The sequence below is a fragment of the Acipenser ruthenus genome, chromosome 13 (genome assembly GCF_902713425.1).
Source record: "Acipenser ruthenus chromosome 13, fAciRut3.2 maternal haplotype, whole genome shotgun sequence".
Classification (NCBI taxonomy): Eukaryota; Metazoa; Chordata; class Actinopteri; order Acipenseriformes; family Acipenseridae; genus Acipenser; species Acipenser ruthenus.
In genome coordinates this window covers 26,829,546-26,841,710 of record NC_081201.1, presented here as the reverse complement: position 1 = coordinate 26,841,710, position 12,165 = coordinate 26,829,546, and the positions used below count along the sequence as shown (strand labels likewise).

Below are 12,165 nucleotides of genomic sequence, written 5' to 3'. Positions count from 1 at the left end.
CCTCCTCTGTGTTTGCGTAAGGTTCGCTGTGTATTGTGGGGCTCGGAGGGAACCCCTAACGCACTGTACTACAGCATTATTCTCAAATGAATCCGCCTGTGGTTACTCTGCCAAAGGGAGTATTACTGGTATACATTAACATGCTTGACAACAAACTGGGAATAAACATAATTCTGTGAATGTCCGGGTTACTTTGTGGGCTGGCTTAAGGGAGACAAACAAGAAGGCGCTGCAGTCGTAGTCGACTGCGTTTGTTGTGGACATGTTATGTTGTAATACGAAGTAGGAAAGGTGAGTAAAGATAAGCTTAACTTATTGTATTATTATTGTTATTAACAACAAATATAATACGGAATTTTATGAGATTTAGTATTTTTTTTAGTTGTAAATACGGATTGTGAAGTTTTTTTTTTTTTTTTGTACAGTTGTTTATGTTGGTTACTGACTAGACTTATATCCACAGGGAAAGAATACAAACATGCTCAGTTTATTGTAGATAACAACTTACTCTACTAATACTATAGAAAGATATTGGTTGTTTTTTTTGTTGCAAGCACGTTTTGGTGTTTTTAGTGACAGTTTCTTTTTTAAAAAAATAAATAATTTTAGAACGTTGCGCAATGTATGTGTTAGCAAAGCCTAATGTTTTAATTTGATTTGTTAAGACATTGATCCTTTTACATTAACCAGATTACAATATATTGTTTACATGTTAAATGATCGATAAAAACAGTTTCACACAAAGTGCATTATTAATAACGTTAGAGTTTCCTTTACAAGTAGGCAAACCGATAAATACCAAAACACTCACACAATGTGTATTTGTGTAGCAATGGAAGTGAGTTATAAAACATTTTTTTAAAAAATAATTAACAGGTACGTAATAAATGAAAACATTGATTTGACATGGCTGGACATAGATAGATATTGTATTTCTCTCATTGCGTTAAACCTGGCCTTTTTCTTCTCACGAAAAGCAACAGTTTCTTCACGTTAAAAAGTGGTTTATTAACAGTAGTGGTATTGAGATTTTAAAACTGCACGATACGGTTAATTATGCATTTTGGGTTAAGCGTATTTTATGCCTTTGTAGTACATTTATTGCAATCTGTTGCAGGCCCTAAAAAGCCTTACAGGAGAAGCGATACACAAGTACAGTACTAGATTACTCTATCCATACTGTACTGCCAGGGGCAGCAGTGTGGAGTAGTGTTTAGGGCTCTGGACTCTTGACCGGAGGGTCGTGGGTTCAATCCCAGGTAGGGGACACTGCTGCTGGATCCTTGAGCAAGGTACATTACCTAGATTGCTCCAATAAAAACCCAACTGTATAAATGGGTAATTGTATGTAAAAAAAAAAAAAAAAAAAAAAAAAAAAGGGTACAAATTATTTGATATCTTGTAACAATTGTAAGTCGCCCTGGATAAGGGCGTCTGCTAAGAAATAAATAATAATAACAAAGTAATCGGACAAACAAAGCTAATTTCAATACATGCATGGTAAAAGAAGTTAATCTTAATAAAAAAATAATGGACCTGCGCACAGAAGTATCTATTCCAGATCCCTTTTGCTTGTTTTACAGCTTCATAATGGTTTGGGACTTAAACTAACATTTTATTTTCTTTCAATACTTTATTTTCTTTCAATGCATTTTGGCTGTTTCAGTCAGTCAGTTTAGCATCATTATTACATTTGATATTAGGTCTACACAGAGTAATTTAACTGATGTGACAGACTTTTTTAAGTTAAAAACTTGCATCGGTTTAGGTTATGGTACGCAGGTGGAGTGTTTTGCGTAAGTATTAGCACAAGCACCTGAAGGTGTGTCTTGCTATTACACTGTACAATGCAATTTTCTAGCCTGGTACAATATGGAATTCCAGTTCATCCTTTTACATACTAGGTGTAAATTAAAACATTTCTGTGACATCACCCTTTGATCTTTTGATTGATTAGTTCTACGAATCTTCGAACTAAAGGTGGCTGTGTGGCCTTGAAGTGTGGGGCTGATATATTGTTGATTAACAAATCCACAAAAAAACTGGTGATTTGTCAGTGAAAAAAATGCAGTCAGAACAATTCAACAGAAAAGTGAATAAAATTTTGTTATGCAACAATCATTTCAACAATTAGTTAATTATAGTGTGGAAGGGTGTGGTATTCACTGACACGGGAGACAGAAGTGTATTTGACAACACCGCACAGGTGCCCAGTTTTATTTATCACTGTTGTTTTTTTTCTTAGTTTAGCCTGCAGAGGGCGCTGTTGTCTGTGGCCTGAATACCAGCAATGGTAGACAGGACCACAGGTAAATAGACCCGCTGGCGCACTTGCAAGTACTCTCAAATAATAGTAACAAAAGGCAAAATCAAAAAGAGAACATAAAACGCAGTAATCAAAACTACAAAGAAAAGGTGCTGCACTCGGCTCAGGTCCCCGTCCTACACCTGACCATTCCCTCAGCCTGCTTGCTATATACTTATGGGGTCTGCCCAAGGTTTCCCTGCTATCGATATTTTTTTTTTCTTTTCTTTGGGTTCTTTTGTTTTTCTTTTCCTGGCTGTTCTCCGTCCTGGAACAGAGCTTCCACTAGTTTGTTAGTTCGTCTTTAAGGGGCAGAGCTGAGGGAACAACAGAACGTTATTTTATAGGGCCAGAAAATCCACTCAGAGAGAGGGAAAGCCCACACACCCTCTCTCCCACCTCTCTGTGTCACTGCCATGACTGACAGACGGGTATAATCCAATTACCAAATTAACAATCAATTGAATCTCATTATCGAACAAGTATCAATTAGGAAGAAATGTTTTAAATGGCATTGTTTCTGAAAGCACATCAATCTGAGATCTTAGCTCCTGGTGATACTATTGAAAACCAGCCTGCAAACTCTTCAGAAGAGAGGGAGCCTCCATTTTCAGGCTTCTACAATAGGTTCTGTGAATCCTCTTTCAGGGCATTACTTTCAATGGTATTCTGGATTTTTTCCAGGATGCAGATTCTGTAGTCACTTGGGAAGATAACTTGACATGGGTTGGATTCTGGCTAATTGGAAACTCATGCACAGCCTCATTTTAGCTCACACGTTATTTAGCAAACTACCAATATTCAGAAAGACTGACGCTAAATACAGTACTCTATGCATAAGGATAGGCACAGATAACCCAGAACCATTTCTGCATGTGATTAAAATGTAAACATTTAGCTGCATTGGGCTGCAAAAAAATATCTACTTTATATCTACTTTATATATCTAGTTTTTCATTGCTTTTTAAAAAATAGATTATGTTGCTTCCTGGTTTCCGCTGAAGAACTCAATTACAGTACAAGTGTCTTCTGGTGCTATAATAATTTTGTAGGTTAGCGTGATATGAGAGTAGAGAATTGGGCTTTCAAAGAAGTTTGAATGTCTTCCTAAAATAGTGCACACTGCCATTTCTAGCGGTATGTGAGTATTATTGTATTTTAATGCATGTTTCCTTGCTAGTAAGTATGCAGACACAATTACAGTAATTTACAATACATTCATGTGAAATGTATTGCGTTGTTTATTTTTGTTGTATTGTCACATCTAAGTTTAAAAAAAAAAAGTTATATAAATCTTCAGATGCAGTAAATTTAAGTTGTATTTTTTGAGAGAGTCAGATTAGCTCGTTACAGTTTCTTTAAGTCAGTCATAAACCTAAATTCAGCTGACTCTGGGGTCTAATCTAATGAAAAGGAATGACATTCTGCACAACCGCCATGATGTCAATAGAAAGCTCAGAAATTCCAGTGCTGTTTATTTTAGCAAACAGTCTAATATAATTTACAGGATGAATAGCAGGCTATGTTTATAATACCCATCTATGTACAGTAGCTGTGTCTGTGAACTCACTGTTCTAGTTAGTCATGCAAACTATTTTGCAAATTAATAAAAGCTGCAGGGACTAGTTATTTTAAGACTGACCTACCAGCCTGAGTGTATTTGCATATCTGGATTTTGAATGATTGCTTTGAATGAAACCTTCAGTTTTGAGCCACCATTCTGAAATTGATAATTGTCGACAACCAAAATGCTAGAACTGTTCATTTATCAAATCTCGGGGAAACCGGAGGTTCATCATAGGCGTATCAGAGAACAGCAAAGCAATTAATTGTGTAACAACAGTTGCCATCCATTCTTTTTTAGAAAGCACATATGATCCAAAACACAGTCACCTGGTTTACTTACTGTATCACACACATCTGGTTTGTTGTAATGTAAACAAGATAACACATGGTCAAAAATAATTATTTTACCAGGAAACAAGTCTACCTATCTGTGCAAAGTAGGTCCTTTGTACCAACAGATGTATCCAACAAATTCTCTGTAAATTGAGTTCAGAATCACTGCAAACATTGTAACTGTAGAACATGGTTGTATGTGATTATGGACATCTTTTTTTAGCTGTTTTATTATTATTATTTTTTTAATTCTGAAAAGGGGCTACAGTGGTGAGCCATCACAACTACTTCTGCTTCATTATATACTCATGAGAGCGTTATTAGCATACTTAACAGCCTATTTAGTTCTTCTTAATCTTAAACTTGCATATAGTGTACCTCACTACCATTCTTAGCTTTACTAGTAATAATACTTTAGGGATGGAAATACAACCTCTATTGCATAGCATTTTCACCCATTCTAGGTTTTAATACAAGCTTATAGAGCCACCGTGTGTAACAAGCGCAGGTGTGTCTTAATAAAACCAGGAATTAATCAAACTGCTCTGCAAAATAAGAGCCTTATTTCCATCCCTGATACTGTGTCTTTGGTTTATCTCAAACAGCGCCTGGCATCCTATACCTATGTGATACAGTCAGCACTCACATATCTGACCCTATAAAACTTTGACTTCAGTGATGTGACGCATACCTAATTATTTTATTTTGGCCCCTTCCAACCCTTGTCCGTTTTTTCAGGGAACACAAAAAATATACAATGTCAAAAATACAGAGCTGATAGGACTGTGTTTTACATTTAAGGCTTACATTTAGATGTACTGTAGTTGGTTTTGTTGGTACAGTACTATATTTTCAACAGAAGTATTTTAATTCAGAACGATATGATTAAGCAAATATCACTTGCCGAGACAGACAACATGTGGAATACAGTACATACTTTTTAAATATGGTACGTATTGTAGCAGTATGTAAAATACCCCATTAACGACCAACAGCAAAATGAAATCAAAGTGTTACCCATGGACAGAACTGCGTAAAATGTAAAAGGCATCATTTCCAGAATTAACAGTATCCAAAGCCAGTATTCAAAATTGCAGAATATAGTGCTCGATAAGGACATAATGTCACAGTTCACTTGCAAATAAAAATACACAAAAGCAAGTAAAGATCACAGATTTTTAAAAAATGCATCACGGTATCTAAAACTGTTTAATGATTAACTTTTACATTACTGTAGCTTGTCTCGTTCACTTTGTTTTTGCTGAATTTTCGTCATGTGAAATTGGAGGAAGCGCTGTGCAACTGCACAGTAAAGACTGATTTGGCATGTGAGAAAAGAAACGCCGGCTGTGACAGATAAACAAGTACATTGTAACATTGAAGAGATGGGTTTTGTATCAGAAAACTGGTGACGGAGTCGGAAATCGCGTGTGACGGGTAAGTCAATTCATTTGTTGCATATATATATAATGGGGATTGATTTTTTTCTAAATACAAGGGCAGTAAAACGCGACTGATGTGTATCTGGGTAACGGATATCCGAGTGCTGACTGTACACAACTTTATCAGTTGTACTGTTGTACTATTTTTGCTGTTAGTTTATGCTTTTGAACAATATGTTTATATACACTGATTATAATAAGTTGTGGAAATTTTAATGAAATACTGTATGTGATTAAGGCTGGCATGAATAATAAGACTGCAATACATGTGCTCAAAACATGTACTAGAGCAAACAATAAGCAAAGCCATGGGGTTAGCGAGGGGTAGTGTTTGACTTGCTGAGCTATCCCAACCCATGATTTGTGCCAAATTGAAAAACACGATGAGGAGGTTATTTGTTTTTTTAAGTGGTTTATTAATCAGTTCAGGCAGGCATATGTTTGTAGAAGGATGCAACAGGAAGGGGTGCCAGTGAGGGGTTGAGTTGACCTGGAGGAAAGGAAAGGAAGTCTGTCTGCAGCAGTGTACGGTCATGCACCATGAAAAAATAACACACACAGTCCAGAGACATCTTGCCATTCAACTACAGAGCTAGCTCCACAGTCAAACACTTCAGAACGTGTCCAACTTTATTGGCTGCTGGAGGGGAACCCACTACATGCCTCAGCTATGATCTCCACTACAGGGAATTCTAGGTTTCCTTTTAATGTTCCTTAGATTTCTGGGAATCCAACATTTCTAAAAACAAACTTAAGCCCCTTTCACACTGGTATGCTCTACCTGTACTACGACAGTTCATTATGTCGAGATCACAAGGTAAATTATTTCAGGATCTCGAGAAAACTGAAATGATTACTTCTGTTTTCCTGACATCCTTTATCTAGCAAAGATTCTTTTTTCTTTTTTCGATGGCCTCAAGAGCTACCGTAAGTTTCATACCATATATTGTTCTGTGAGTATTTCAAATGTTCCTGGTACCTAATCACATCATGTGTTGTTCAGACTCACTCAAATGGTCTAGCTACAATACGACCATATAGCAAACGTAATTCAGAGGTTTATCTGTTGTGTTGCTTTTGAAATATTTGCAAATGCTGAACCAAAAAGACAGCAATAATATAAAAAAGACTTGAAATTTTGTTGAAATGTGCTGTTTTGTTACATCCTTGTATACTCCAAAAACTGTTCACCGAGAGACAAATGTGTCTTGTGAAGGGCTGGTGCCAGCCGACTTTGGCTGTGGATGAGTGAGACAGAAACCCTGGCACCAAACAACACCATTTATTCCCCATTCCGTTGTGTGTCATTGACTAAGTACAAAGGGGGCTGGTGTTAAGACAGTTTGGAGCTGTGCTTAACAGTAATGAATTGGGGGCTCCCGAGTGGCGCATCCAGTAAAGGCGCTCCGCGCAGAGTGCAGGATGTTCTCTATAGCCTGGAGATTGCATATTCGAATCCAAGCTATGTCACAGCCGACCGTGACCAGGAGTTCCTAGGCGGCAGCGCACAATTGGCTGAGTGCTGCCCGGTTAGGGAGGGCTTAGGTTGAAAGGGGAATCCACGGCTCACCGCGCATCAGCGACCCCTGTGGCCGATAGGGCGCCTGTGGTTCTGCAGTGGAGCCGCCAGATCTGTGTTGTCCTCCGGCACTATAGGTCTGGTGGCATTGCTGTGGATCTGCAGTGCGAAAAATGACGGCTTGGCAGTAGCACGTTTCGGATGACGCGTGTTCCAGCCTCCGTTTCCCGAGTCGGCGGGGGGGTTGCTAGCGGTGAGCCGAGGATACGGATAATAATTGGTCATACTAAATTGGGGTGAAAACCGGGGTAAAAATAATTGGCGACGACTAAATTAAAAAAAAAAAAAAACAAAAAAAAAAACAGTAATGAATTACGTTTGTCGATCCTGTGCACTGAAGAAACATAATTTTGCATTTGTACAGTTTGGAAGAGAATTCAGCTGCACTGGGAGAGGCAGGTAAGATTCAAAACCAAATGTATTTGTCACACTCAGTAGAGCAAAATGCTATATATGTTTACTGCATAGCATATACATTATTAACACATTACTGTAAGTTGTTTTACCTAGCAGGTAACTATTATGTATTTGTTAAGAATTGATTCCACAAACTTCAGCTGTAATTTGAATCTTATTTAAGTTATAAGTTGACTTATTTGATACTACTGTACATCCTTACATTTGCTGTGATAACATTGACCACCCTCCTAACAATATGTCTTGAGTACATTTACATAAACATTTCCTAAGCAGTTGGAGTATATTCTCCTCTTTGTTTTTGTATGCGTTGTTTCCATTCACAGGAATTAGATTTGCATAAACTCTGAAAAAGTGCAACCTTGATATTCAAGTGTAGTATCCTGTGTTCAAAGGGGATGAACAACAGCTTTTCCTTAAACCAATGATAACAACGGGTGGGGTTGGGCAGTGAAGTGAAGTGAAGTGAAGTGAAGTGAAGTGAAGTGAAACCTGACAGCCCTGCCACACACTCACATACACACATGCCTCACCTCTTCCCACAGACCACAGTATCACTGAATAAAATATTTTTAGGTATAGATTACCCACAGACAAAATATAATTCATATAAAAGTGTGAGACCTGTGCTGTTGTAAACTTTCTAAGCTTTAGAAGTAGGAAGTACTTTTAAGGGGCCTTTTTAAACTGTTTATTTTGTACAGTTCATCCTGTAGCCCCTGTTTCTGATAAGGTGACTTAGTGGTTTTAAGTACTGTATGTGTTTTATTCTAGTACAAAGGTGGAGTGTCTGTACTGTAGAGTATATGGTTTAAAATTATATTTTTACTTTTGAAGGTTGTTACTCTGAGTTATAAGCCTATGTTGCAAATGTAATCTCATGTAAAATGTCATCATAAAGTATCAGAAACATAATTTTGAAAGGTGATCCCTTTTTGATGAAGTAGGCTCCACAGAACGGTAATTGTATGTAGTAAACAAACCGCCATATGACATGGTTTGCAGCCAATTGGAAATCAAAAGTCTTTATTAGCACATATATCTGTAACACACACAGTAGGTGGAGTGAGGCAGTGAAGGGCATGTGTAATTGTTTATTTAAAAACAAAAAAACGGTTAGGAAATGGTTAGTCGTTTAGAAAGTGTCTAATTGTATCTTGTGTTGCAACAAATGTAAATACAGTATATGTACATGGTCTGAACAGAGCCATTAACCATGCTAAACATAGGAATTAAATGCATGATTTCTGTGTTCCATTTACTGAATTAATCTCTGCTTTTTGACAGCATCCAACTGTATAACCCCACTAGACACACTTAATTGCATGATCTGGATACAGGTTGATGTGAGGGCTGCAGGTGTTTGAGTCCAGTTAGCTAAAAGGCTGTGTTCTCATCAGAGACTAATTAAGAGACCCTTACGTACTTTATCTGTGAAATAAAAAATGAACCGGTCCGTTCATATTTCCAGGTAAACGATTATTTTGAAGGTAGGTGTTAACAAACATGCCCCTTCCAACACATTAACTTTGAAATATTAAAGGTGACTCCAATTAACAATAAAGGTATTTATTTAGCTGTGAACAACCAGTAGCTTTGTGTCAGTGTGTATTGTCAAGTCTCAGGTACTATAAGCCATCCAGTGTAATCACACGTCTTTTTGTTTTGGTTGAAATTACATTGTAATTTCATAATGGGTCATTGTGTGGGCGGCTATAAGGTAGGAATACATATTAGCAGTGTATGTAGGTTTATTCTGATAAATGGGGCCTTTTTTATTTGATATAAGGTCATAGAATAAAGCTTGCACTGGTGAATTGATATCCTTCTAGTGTGTACTGTGTGTGTTGTTGCCGCACCTTCTACTGCTAATATCTCATAAACCATTTAAGTTGGCAACTTCACACTTTTAGTGTAATGGAAACTCCTCGGGAGTAATGTAACTGCACCCTCCACTTTAACCTGGGACCTAAAGTCAATGCCACATTCTTTTTAATCATATTATTGATACAAACTACTCAGACTAGTCTTTACATGCTGTATGCTTTGTTTTGGTTCACAAATACTTGTAAACATTTTGTTTTTTGGAATTAAATGCTGTGTTTTGCGAACGCTAATGAAGGTCTTCTTGAACATATTTTTTTTTTAAAACAGCAGGAAATATGCTGAGTATATTGATGTATAGCAACTGTGGATCCCCATCAGTAAAATGCCTATACCTACAATAATCAATGATTTACATTGATCTAGCAAACTGCCTATCCAATTGTGATTGTGTGTGCTGTAGCGGGTGGTGCTGACAGTTTTAATATGGAATATGGACAAATAATAAAGACAGATTCCAAATGATTACAGCCAGGCTAATGCACTGGTTTCCTGTAGTAGAGTAAGTGTACTGCGAGAATGTTTCTTCACTTTTTGTTGTGCAGGAGTGATAACATATTGTGCCAAGCAAGCAATTGGCTAGACGATATTTTCTAGACAGAAGTCTTCAGCAAAATAGTTTTTTCACTGTTCTCCGAGGCTTTCATGGCTGTTGAACTGTGACCAGTTGCCTTGCACAGTGATGGATAGGCCTATTTGTTTAAATATTGTGTCTTTAATCTCATTGGCGGTCTTGATGGAATAGACACAGATAGTACTTTAAATCATGCAGTTTTACACTAATGCTTAGAGGTGAATAGCAGAGTTGCTAGAGGTACATTCTAGACTGCTTTATGAGAAATCTTTTTTTGTTTGTGCTGTGAGCTCTAAACCTGAATACGTTTGAAGGGGGTCTTGCTAAAACCTGCTACTGCTTTGCTCACAATCCTACTTTTGAAGAAAAATTCAGAATTAAGTCAAGAGGATTTATATTATTTCTGAATGCTCTGCAGTGAACCATTGTCCTATATTTACTACTACATCCACAGCCTAGCTATACACATTATGAAGGTTATAGGATCTCCAACATGGCCCTGAGTTGAACTGTTAGAATCGTTTATTAACTTGAACCTCTCAAGACCCTTTTGTCTGCTCCCGCAGTGCACATCTCAGGCATTGATGAATTACTTTAGATTCTGAGACAGTCCTGGGGCACCAGGCTGTAGTTCACAACTTCTCTGCTCTGAATCCATTGATGGTCTCTGTAAGCCACCCATGTGAATGTTATGTTCTCTCATTTCCTGAAAATCTGAAAAACAAAAACTGTTGGCCATGTTAATTCAGAGCATCTTTCCAGGTTCTTGTGGCTGTATCATTAGGTCGATAACAGAACATAAATTGTTAGTTTCAAAAGGGTCAAAATTCCCATCAAAATTAACACCCAGGCCACCTGTTACCGCCAGCTAACTCTCGTTCTTCTTTGATTTTGATGTAAAAGGACAGGTTAAGGGACAGGTTATTTAGGTTGAAGGTAATAAAATATACCTTAATTAGGCTGCTGGTGAATAGTTCTTAGTGTTTGGCCACTTTATTCACATTCTCATTTGGTAACGATTAAGGCCCTTTGTAAATCACGATTTCACGGACTGCACAGAAATCGGGAACTTAGCCCAATGCAGTGATTTTTTTTTTTCAATATTCTTAAGAAATAAAAATACATTTTCATAATTTTATATTTCATACATAAAAACAAATTGCATTAATGAAACTGTAGAGCTCTCCTGTGTGTACTATTTGCCATGCACATAGTGCTGTGCAGTCATTATGTCATGTGACTATATGCAATCTGGGGGGGAAATTTAAATACTACACGCTGTAAACAAGAAAATGGATGTCTCTAAAAATGTGTCTGCAGCAGATCGCGTAAAGCAGTATCCAGCAGAAGTTTAGCTCTTCTATACGTCCTGCAACGTTACAGTAGATCACTACTGAAAATTGTCTGTTGACGGGCATTTAGATTCAAGTATTCAGCGAAAGAGAAAAGTGGAAATCCAGAGCAGTACCTCAACTGCTTTACTTGCAAAGAAACAAAAAACGGTGACTTCCATGTTCCAAAAGTTCACTGAAAACCGCGAAGGACGAAACACATAACATTTTGACCTGTCAGAAACATTTGTTTGCTCAAATATCCCTCTTGAAAAATTGGACAACCAAAAGTTACGTTAATTCTGAGTGTAGCAAATGGTGGAGCGATTCCTTCATCAGCCCAGCTGAGACGTTAATACTTACCTAAAGTTGCTGAGTATCACAAGCAGGAGATTATGGAATTGGTAAAACAGTCTAGTTGCTTGTCAGTGGTCACTGACGAGACGACTGATGCCCAAGATCAGTACGTGTTACACATTGTATTTGTTTTGCAAGGCCTAAATGGTGAACATGAATCTGACGTAGAACTGAAAGCTGGCCTTGCAGATACACTTTACCTACAGGCTGTTAATTGCAACACCGTTTCACAAGCTATTGTAAAGTGCTTGAATAACTTTGACATTGCTTTTGATGATGTCCATGCATTCTCTCTATTTGCTGTTTAAAAAAAAAAAATAATTAAATAATCTGTACACATAATTTATAAAATAGTTCTGTGCACATTCTGCGAAATA

General features: G+C 37.4%; 1 protein-coding gene across 1 annotated transcript in view; it reads left to right on the top strand.

Moving 5' to 3' along the window:
* The window catches only part of LOC117418036 (phosphatidylcholine:ceramide cholinephosphotransferase 1-like), a 58,203-nt gene continuing 46,038 nt past the window's right edge, over nt 1-12,165 (top strand). Inside the window, exon 1 of the mRNA XM_034030556.3 lies at nt 1-291. The gene's annotated coding sequence lies outside the window, so the exon portion shown is untranslated. The remainder of the gene's footprint in view (nt 292-12,165) is intronic.